The sequence below is a fragment of the Ceratosolen solmsi genome, unplaced genomic scaffold, assembly GCF_000503995.2.
Source record: "Ceratosolen solmsi marchali unplaced genomic scaffold, CerSol_1.0 scaffold6, whole genome shotgun sequence".
NCBI lineage: Eukaryota > Metazoa > Arthropoda > Insecta > Hymenoptera > Agaonidae > Ceratosolen > Ceratosolen solmsi.
The window spans coordinates 8,369,613-8,379,409 of NW_011948414.1; the positions used below are offsets into that span (position 1 = coordinate 8,369,613).

Genomic DNA, 9,797 nt, shown 5'->3' on the forward strand with positions numbered 1-9,797 from the left:
AAAATTTTTTTCGACATTATACTATAACTAAAGCGAATATCCTTTAAATTTAAGATATGAATTGTTTGGTATTAGGTAGGATAGATACCTTAAATGATTATTTTTCATGTTCAAAATTGTTTACAGAAAGTATGGTTTACATTTTATTTAAAAAATTAATTGTTATCGCTTTGAATTTATAAATAAATCAACGTGTATAATTTACAATTTACAAAATACGTCTTTGAAGCATTAGATCTACTAAGTAATCTAAATAAAAGCTTTTGCTTTTTGATTATTTCTATCTAATAATATTATTCCATGGTAAAAAATGAATAAATGTACTGTTTTATAAAATATTGAAGTACTATACATTTGTTAAATTAAAAACTTTAATATTTTTATATCTACCTTTAACCCCCTTTACTAAATAATTAGCAAAAAAATATGTAAAATAAATCCTATAAATTATGCATTCATATAAAAAGATTATCAATATTTCTGAAGAAATTAAAATGCACTTTATCAAAATGGAAAAAAGTCTACGAAATTAAACAAAATTTGCATTTGGAATAAGTTTGTAAACTTATTATTAAATTTTTATATTATAAAATATATGGATAGAAAAATACGATGCCTAATACAAACTATTGGTATTAATAAAATAATTTAGAACAATGATGGAGTGAATTTAAAAGAAATCTATGTGAAAAATTAACAATATTATTATACTATTATTGTATATTTGAATGGTAATATATTAGATAATTTAAGTAGTATCTTCTGGAGCATTTACGCGAGTATTAATTTCTACGTCTAATAAAATTCCAATGATTAGTTTTTCAACTATTTATCGGAAAACTATAAATAAGATACAATCACCTAATCTTAAAAGTTCTTACTACCTTCTTTAGCAGTTTCACAACTTAATTGTTTACTAATAATGTTGAGGAACCTTACGTAATCTTCCATTAATCATATTTGAGACTTCTGGAATTTACAAATATTCATCATACATAAATAATAGAGAAGCAGAAACTGATTCATAATAAAGCACTTAAATTAACTGCGGAGTTCATATCCAATCATTGTAGATGATTAATACTCGCTTAAAAAGCAATTACTTGATATATTCCTGACGAAGCAAAAATTTACCCCTATTTCCAAGGGGAAATATTAAATTCAAAGGGCCCATTCTTCTATTAATTCCATTAATTCCAGAATGTGCGACATTTAAAAAAAAATTAATTAAAGCAAATATATCGATTTTAAGCATCTTTGAGGAATAATCAATTTATCAATGAATTTTTAAAACTTTTGTAGTGAAATTGCATTTATTATGATTCTTAAGTGGAAAGTAATTGAAGCCTATTAAAGGAAATATTATAATACTGATTCTATGCGTGTATTAATGAATGTTTAGTTGTAAACAATTGGTAATAAATGCAAATGTGAGAAGTAAACAATAGCAAATCATGAATTATTTATGCGAGTTATCCGCTAACTGAACGAAGTTGAGTTAGTTTGTTTTATAGACAACCTTATATTAGTTAAACTGGATAGAAATACGAATCAACGCGTTTGGACATATGATAAGTTGTTCGGTTGATTAACTCTTGTAAGGAATCATAATATATAGTAGTTCATCTAGAAAACACTTTTACTATAATATTAATAATATTAAAAATAATTAAAAGAAGAACAAACATAACTACTATTATTGCCACTACCACTACTATAAGATTAACAGTCGTGCTCTGCGACTCTGACTTAAACGAGCATAAGATAATTCCACGAGTTAAAATAAAATATGTGTGGTTCTAGATGCATTGGAAATTTAAAGAGCATTAAAGAAAGACAACTGGAACAAAAATAGCTATACAGCATGGTAGCACATTCCATGCTATTATATGGATCGCTAATGCGGGTACAAAGCGTAACGAAAATGACCATAAAATCTTCCGTGAGTGGGTGTTACAAAAGTTCGTTACACGTTATAAGCAGTTACAAAACCATTGTAGTGGCGCATCATTAGAATCGGATGTATTATTCGCGTTTAGCTATTTATTTTTAAATCGATTACTACAATTGAAGGTGAAATGAAGAATTGGCATAGATTTCCCTCGCGATAACACTAATAAGTTAAAGGTTGAAAAGATATAGGTAATCCAGCTAGAATAAATTAAATAGTTACTTTTAATTAAAAATTTCAAATTACACCTATACAATAAAAATATATTAAAAAAATATAATTAATTATTCATTTTTAGGTTTCTTATGAATATGATGTTATGCGAATAAATAATCAACGCGGTGTATATTGTATGGAATTAGAAATTTTATCTATACGGCAAATAGAGAGAATTACATATATAATTATTATGTAAATAAAGTCATAAAGAATATAAAAATTATTATGAAAATATACGTTAAACTTTATGTTCAAGCTGTTTACTCATACTAAAAGATCATGCATTATTCTAATTTCAATCCATTACGTAATTTAATTAACTTGATTTGATAAACTTATCGATTTTATAAGTTAGATTATGGTATATGAGATAATTAGATAATTGTCCGTAGCAATAAAATTGAAATTAAATTTATTTAGTGTATTCAAAACAAAAACAAACAATCAAAAAAAAAAAAAAAAAAAAAAAAAAAAAAAAAAACAAGGGAAAATACAAATTAAAAATTTTAATAATATTATTTTGTTAATAATATAGTTTAAATTTCTATTAATTTTCTTAGTTATGTGGAATTTATTGCTTATGTTAAATATAAAGGACTTTTTGTCCGGAATTGAATAAAAATAATGTTAAATGTCATGAAATTAAAATATTCAATTATATAGTTTCAATTATATAATTAAGACGAAAGATAATCATTTACTTACATTCAATATATTTCAAATATTCTAAATTTATTAAGGTAATAAATAATTCAAATGTTATAATTATTGGCTAATAATCTTATATATAATTAATCCAGTAGAATTCAGCCACTTAAAAACATATATGTTAAAGCTAAAATATGTCATTGTATAGAATATATTATATGATATCGAAGAAAGCATCAACTTTATTAATTTATTTTGTTCCTTTTGAATAATTATGTAAATTTAATAACACCTAATCTCTGGTTATATAAAAGAGCAATTGTATTATTAAAAAAAAAAAACAAAAAACAAAAAAAAAAAAAGATAACCTTAGACAATTGTTTATCTATCCAATTTATAATATTACTAAGTCAATGTTATAAAGATAAAGTTAAAGTATTTAATTTATCAATTAGTTACTTATCTCGTCGATCGTGTAGCTTCATAGTACTTCTATTAATCAGTAATAGATAATAGTAATTTATTTATATCTATATCGTATATTACATAGGTATTGCATATAAAGACTTTTCGTGATAAAATATATTTTAAACGAATCAATTAGTCATAGTGTTAAATAATCGTCTAAAATTAAAAGAAAACCACCCAATACATTAAGAAGATATAGTCGGTGGCGAAAGAATCAATGGCGGTGTAAAGTTGCAATGTAAAGTAGGCGATACGACAATTTGCATTATATTGCAATTGCTGATTTTTGGAGTTGCTTCCTTTCACGATATTCCTTCAATCTTTTTACATATTTGCCCCGAAGCCCACTCGAAAATATACTATTTTTACTCTCATCTCTCTTGAAAGAAAGTCGGCAGACTTAAAGAAAATGTTGCCGAAACCGATGCGCTTGGGCCGCGAGTCCTTCAAAATCTGACCTTTGTCTCGGCAAATACAAGCACTCGGGCCTTTCTCCATTATTCTTCCGTTTCCCTTAATCTCACTCGACTACACCTATACATTTATTCAAATATACCCGCGCGCGTCTATTGATTGTCACCCATATACTTTGTAAGCAATCTTTGAAAGTACGGAAAATAGTGATGCTAAAGGGGCAATTACCACGGATAATCCTCTTGGACATCGTCTCTATTATTTCATTGTCCTAATAAAATCAATGCAACATCTTATATCGCTTATTCTCGAGGAATTTGTGATTGATGATTATATAAAGTTGAGACGTGGAGGAAAAAGAAGGAGGAAAATTTCGTAATTCAGTGAACATAGAAAGAACATTAAGCCATAATGTATACAGAAATTAAGTTTATCAAAGCAATTGGTAGCTGTATACATAGCCTATATAAGCGAAAAAATGTCTAAAAATAAAATAAGAAAGTGGGAAGTAGTTTTCCTAGTGAAGAGGGCGTGTATGCTTTCGCCCTAAAAGTCTTGGATTCCCACTGTGTTATATCCTACAGTAGCGATACAATGCAGTAATTTGCGGGGGCGGGTGAATGACACATTAGGATAAATTATTCTCTCGGCAGAAACAAGGTAAAGAGAATGACTTCAAGAGGAAAGTGAGCATAAGAATAGAAGGGAAATCATGAGAGTGATTTATTTTATTAAAGGTATATAATTAAAATTTCTATATTTAATTCAACTATTCGAATGTACATGAATGTATGATTTGAAAGGTAACTTTTAAATAAAACTAGGCCAGAAATGTCAGTATAAAGTATCTATATATCTATATATAGATAAATATATATGTATATATATATATATATATATATATATATATATATATATACACATTGGAATAACATGCATTAATGATTTCATTACTTTGAACATTGAATTTCAAATTCAAATTCAATTTCTTTCACATTCAATTATATTTTAATATTCTAATGGTTTAATAATCTATATAGCTTAAAATATTTTATTAAACATTTATAATCCACTCAATCAATTTCATATATTTTTTATAATATTCTTATGTATATTTGATTAAATACTTTCCGTATGTTAAATAAATTTTTAAAACTTTTGCCGAAGAATTGAATATTGTTTAAAGAATTTATTTAATATTTTCGAGTGTTCCAATTATATACTAGATTTTATTAAATTATAAGCATGTACTTGGGGAAAATATTCTTGTTTCTTGTTTGGCAATGAAGGTAGTATGAATCTAGTTTTCTTGAAATATTCGATATGAACATACGAAACAAATTCATTGAGAAAACAAATTAATTAATATGAATGTAAATATACGTAATAATTAATTAACTAAATACTTAATTATTCGATGTACAAAAATTACTTTTTTTTTTTTATAACAAATTATAGATAAAGCGAGTAGGGGTAATTATTTTTGTTAATTTGACGACAAAGAAAATATTAAATGAATAAAATTAAATATGCTACTTCGCTTTTGTATTTTTTTATTATTTAAAACTGCGTCTCGATCGATCAACTTTATGCAACGTTAACCAACGCGATGGAAAATTCAGAATATGAATAGTATCGGAAATCTCTTTACATAAATTAGAATACATATTTTATTTGAAATTTAGGTGTCCCTTATTGAACCAGTCAAATAACTCGATTAATACACTTTTTGTTCGACAAATCTTTTACTATTCGTGTAAAGAATTAAACATTATTTTGTTTGCACATTGTAACAGGATGTTTCTTGTCTCTTTATGCCTTAAAGTATGTGCTCATAAATTACAATCAAAAACATTCTTGGATAAAGTTATTCAATATATGTAATTCTATATTGTCAAATAAATTTCATGTTTTCGCACACGTCCAAATGGATAGTTACAATATTACAATTAGATATTTCATTTTATGCAACAGAATAGTAAATTAAATACATTTTTAGTCGTAAAAATATATATAGTTTCTCTTCAGAAAATTAAACAAAGAAGGATTACTGCTTTACGAACCAATCGGCAGTGGCGCAACTCTATTGCTTTGAGCATTTCAATGACTGCCAGGAAAATCAACAGTTAGATAGTTTCTCTCATTATTTGGAAACGGAGGACTATTATTACAATTTGAGTTCCTTGCCAATTACACTAAAAGTAATGGTGTACTATAGCTTTTAACACTAATTGGTTCTCTAATGTCTTGAAACTGTGTGATAAAATATCTTCCACGCATCTCGCATATAAATAAATAAATTAATAAATAAATATATTTATAAACATCTAAAAGCTTCATCTGTCTTTTACTTGTAAGGCAAACATATTTTGAAACTTTTCTATAATTATGTGTTTGTAGAAATTTTTTTATTGGTTTTAATATGGGAATTATTTAGAAAGTTAAAGTAAAACTTTACCATAAAATTTCAACTTTTATTTAGTTTCAGCAATTTAACTGTTTAGAATATTTTATTACTTATTATTTAGAAGTTTCATACAATTATAAAAAACTGTAATATATTTCAATACTACAAGGATTATATTATGCATTATCGTTTCGAGAGTTCCGAAAAATGTGACGCAAACATTGTCAGAAAAACAACAATTATTGCATTTATATTTTTTAGTATTATAAAATAACGATGGTGGTAAGGTTTCTTAGGAATAAATAGTGCCTCTATTATTATATATAATTACTATACATATACCACATTGTCAATAATTCGATAATAATAGCTTGCCTTGTCCTGTTAAATTCGTATTATAATTGTTCCGATTTAACGTATACATGTAATTAGTTTATATGGAATATTTCAATCATACTTATAGATTTATAGATTTGAGCCACTTGCAATACGGATTATAATCAAATATGGTGAATAACGTGTGTCGTCTTTTTATTATTCATTAAATTTACTATAAACATTCCCTTAAATATGATATATATATATATATATATATATATATGTGTGTGTACAATAATAGACATTAATTGGAAGGAATATGTTTAAAAAAAAAGACACTACTCAATTAGTGTTCATTCGTGATCTCGATCATTCCAATTTTACTTGTATAAATTATGACAAAGTATTTAGTAGAATTTATATTTTTATAAATCATATTTAAGCGATTGTTAAATCTAGGAAATAAAGATGCAATTAAATGGAAAATAAAAAATTTTTCTAATTTGCCAAGAATATTGACAAATGAAATACAATTTTTTACATACTACTATATAACACATATTCTTTAGAAAAATTATAATAAAAACAATTCTATATCTGTCAACAAAAAAATTATATAGATGAAAAAGTTTTTGATTTATTATGATTTCGTTTCTAAAAAAATTGTTTAAAACTTTGTCTACGACAATAGCTTCGCATTTTTAAGTATCCGTCTAGAAGTAATTAATTCTAACGGGCATGAAAATTTTTTACTTATATTTTTTAATGTAATACATATATTTCATTTAATACGAACGCGATCAAAAGTTTATGAGAATGTTCGAAGCTCGAGTCATCTGATTAAATTCATAATACATATCGAAAATTTGAAAAGGTACAAGATATTGATATTAAAATACATAAATTAAAAAAAATATATTAATACATTGTTATATATGATTATGCAAAAATAAATAAATAAATAAATAAATAAATAAATAAATAAATAAAGCGTTGAAGTAGACCTTAGATTGTTGCGAAAGTCTCGTGAAACAATTTGCAAATAAACAACAGCGATCGAATTTTAAACGACAAGGATTGAAATAGACAAAACAAAGGTTTGATCAACATATTCCGATCAATGATCAATTAAAATTAAAATAACGCTCCAACTCTCTGTATTACAACGAATTTAGCTGTCAATAACCTGGAGCCGTGCAATTTGTATATAAGACAACGATGAAAAACATAAGGCGGCGTGCGCGGCTGCCGGTAGTTTTTTAACTACGGCCCTTTGTTCCCCTACCCCGCCCCAAATCAACTACAACCCATTCCACTGCACAACAAGTACTAGAAATTATTACGCCTCCCTCACCTTTTCGACACTACTCGTTCGCACTTCGGAATGAGCCAGGGTCAGTGACGTTATAGGGTGGCCTCGGCACCACTTCCAGCACCAGCACCACCACCACTACTACTAGCTACAGTAGCTGCACGACCAACAACAACACTAGCCGCACCACCAGCACCACATGCACACCACTGACAATGACAATAATGGCAATTTTTCCCGTGGACGTTATTCTCGCGGCACCCACGGGCTAGCTACCCCAGGCCTCGTGAGCTCCCGTCGTTGCGCCCACCCGGTCAAACCTCCCGACTCCGCTTCCTCCTCGTCCCTTAGGCCTCCAGGATCCCTTGGGATAAACGGTCGAGATCCGGTCTCCTTTGTTACTAGCGGCCACGGGATCCGCGCGCGGGCTTCCGTCGTGTCGTTGCTGCCGCTGTATTTCTCTCGCAAATCAAGCCACCCGCACACGACACACTAACCGAGGGTAGAAAACGTGGTTATCGTCGGCGGCTGTACTAAGCTCGGCCAGCTTCGGCCGACTTCGTCGGCATTCGGCGTCCCTTACCCTCCCATCCTCCGCCCCTCATTCCTCCTCATCCGCCAGTCCCCCTCGCGTCAATCTCTATATTTTCATCTCGCTCGCTCGTCGACCCTACACCTCCAACAATCTCCAACACAGCCGCAAGAGCGGCTTTCCAATGTCCCTCAAGGCCTATCTCGCGCGTGTGCGAGCTTTTCCCTCTCCCCGGAGCTTGAGTGAAGCGCCGCCGCCACGTTACGCGAGGCTCGTCGACGCGACGGTGGCCGCGGCGAAGGCATCGTCATAGCAACGTAAACTCAAAAATACACCGCGGAGGCGCTCGCTCGCAAGCTTGCGACCGAACGCGCCGAGCGTTCGTCGACCGGAGTTGCGAATACTGCGGTAAAGGGGCTTGAGGGGCGAGAGGGACAGCACCACCAGAGCAAGAGCAAGAGCAAGAGAGAGGGAGAGGGAGAGTGAGAGAGAGACAGAGAGAGAGAGAGAGAGAGAGAGAGAGCGAGAGAGCGAGTGAGTGAGTGAGAGAGTGAGAGTGAGAATGAGCGAGCGAGGGAGAGGAGGATTAATTGATACGAAATTTATATTGAGATAGCGTGGTAAGCAGTTACAAACGATCGATTTTTCTGCCGTCATTGATTTCTAATGATAAGCTGCACCGATATTCGATGATTGGATTCTGATAATGGGCTTCTTTTCTTTTTTCTTTTTTTTTTCTCTATTCTTTTCTTTTTTTGGCCAAGGCATTCGCCTAACTTACACTTCAATGTAATCTCTTCTATGAACGGTCGAATTTTATTTTCCACGTATTAACATGAAAAATAAACGATTCCATAACATCAGCTGGAGAACATTGATGTGTTTCTTGTAAATATGACAATACATAATTCCATAACAAATTTTATATATAATCAAACATTACAATATTATCTGCATTATAGATAAAATCCTCAATTTATTCTGATTTACACCTGTATTTATAACGATCTATACTTTATACAAAAATACGTTCGCTTGTTTTATATATGAATTTAATAACATTATATTAATGAGAATAAAAAAATAATAATAATAATAAAAAATCTATTATTTTTTAATGAATAGTACAAATACTTGGATAGTTTCGACGATTGTTAAACTTTGATATTTTTCTTCATTGGATCTTCATCGCTAATATGCATTATACTTCAGACTTGGAAACCTCTTAAAAGAAAGAAATCCTATTTGAAAAATTCAGTGTAAAAGGCACAGTCATGGATTTAAATGAATTTCACATTATATGGTTAAAGCACCGATGTACACATGCATATTCATATACATACATATATATATATATATATATATATATATATATATATATATAATTGATATGCGTATGTAATTATAAAATATTATGAAATTAAAGGTTCTTATAAATGATATATAAAAAATATATATATATATATATATATATATGTTTAAGATACACTAAGGTTTCTCAATAAAACATAATATAATGCAACTGTCA

The 9,797-nt window shown here is 29.3% G+C and overlaps 1 protein-coding gene across 1 annotated transcript in view; it reads right to left on the minus strand.

Moving 5' to 3' along the window:
- Window positions 1–7,861, minus strand: part of SK (small conductance calcium-activated potassium channel) — a 155,577-nt gene extending 147,716 nt beyond the window's left edge. The window contains exon 1 of the mRNA XM_011506834.1: window positions 7,780–7,861. The gene's annotated coding sequence lies outside the window, so the exon portion shown is untranslated. The remainder of the gene's footprint in view (window positions 1–7,779) is intronic.
- Window positions 7,862–9,797: the final 1,936 nt, after the last annotated feature.